A 1,570-nucleotide genomic window follows, 5' to 3' on the forward strand; every position below is an offset into this window, starting at 1 on the left:
TTTTTTGTTTTGTTTTGTTTTGTTTTGTTTTTTGAGACAGGGTTTCTCTAGCTTTGGACTTTCAAAAAACAAACTAAAGAATAAAAATCAAATGAGCTCTTAGCAGGAAACCAGCTGCGGGGAGGATACAGGCTATGGAGCTCAACTGTGGGAAGGATGCAGGCTACAGAGGAGGATGCAGGCTACAGAGGAGTGTCACACTGTAAGGCCTCCAGGCATGGCCCTGTCAGTAGGGCTCCGACCTTCTGAGTCAAACTCATTGTAGAGGGGCATGCTGGACAGACTGGAGTCCAGAGGCAGGCTCTCTGGACCAGCTTCCTAGAACTGGTTCTGATTCCCATCTTCTTCCTGGGCCTCTCTAGGAGCTGGGTTTGTGGGAGCAGAAAAACTTCAAAGGCTGGGAAGACTCAGAAGCAAGGGAGGGATGTCACACAGGTGTGACTGATTTTTCCCTGGGACTAGGAGGTTCACAGTTATGCCCCCTTCCTGAAGGAAAAATGTCTTAGGTTCCCCTCCATCAAGCTGTTAGCTCAGGAAAACATCCTTAACCTACAAGACCCTCTGTTAGTGCAGGTAAATCCTGGGGTACCGGGACCCTGGAGCTGGGCAGAGGCAGGTGCTGGTCCAACATGACTCAGCAACCTAGTGGCCTGAGCTCAAGCTTTGAGCAGGCCAAGCTTCCTACGGGACTTCTGAGCCAATAGGGAACAACCAGGAACTCCTTTGCTTTATCATCACTGGGAGAAGGAACTGTCAGGAAATGGGGCCTTGGGGAAGTTGACACAGAGACTCCTGCCTCTGGGTTTCAGGCCAGGTAGGCAGCAGCTCAGGCCCTTTCCCCAGTTCCCAGGCCAGCTTAGGGAGGTAAACAAGGCGGTGGCTGGGGAACCCCCTGGCAGGGCCCTCTCTGCTTGCTGTGGTCAGGTGGCCTGGGCGGCTGTGAGTCAGAGTCCCATGATTCTGGTCATAACAGGGAGATCCCCCGGCTGCTGTCATGCATCTCATTGCCAGCAGAGGGGATGGAGAAGGGTCTTGGGGGTAAGGTGCCTCTGGAGACCCTACAGGAAAGTGAGCTTTCAGAGGACAACGTCTGATACCTTTTCCATGAGCCCACCTGCCCCTTCTCAGCCTCTGAAGCGCAGAGTGGAGGAAAGGGATACGCTTGGCACCTGAATCAAGAGAGAGTTCTCTTGATCATCTTTGCAAAGGCAGGGCCTGGCCTCATCTTTGAAATGGGTCAGGAGTGGGAGGACCTGAGCTGCCCCTCCCTAGGGGGTTCCCCACAGGTGTGCTAATATTTGCTGACCTTTGGGGGTATAAGCCACTGGTGCAGTCAGTGAGGAAGAGGAGGATGAGTAGGGCAACACAGAAATGACCTAAAGTCGAGAGGTAGATTCTGGGGAAGAGCAGAGGTGACCCGGGACCCCTACTGCCTATTGTCTCCACTGTCAAAGCATCCCTCAGTTCCTAGGGTTACCTTGACCCCTATCTTGAAGTCTCCAGCCTAGGGCTGGGCTGCCCTTCCCCCAGAGGCTCTTCCCTACATAATCTGGACATTTTGGTTTCCCCA

The sequence above is a fragment of the Alexandromys fortis genome, unplaced genomic scaffold (assembly GCF_014885135.2).
Source record: "Alexandromys fortis isolate MF-2015 unplaced genomic scaffold, M_Fortis_MF-2015_v1.1 scaffold_99, whole genome shotgun sequence".
In the NCBI taxonomy this organism is placed as follows: Eukaryota; Metazoa; Chordata; class Mammalia; order Rodentia; family Cricetidae; genus Alexandromys; species Alexandromys fortis.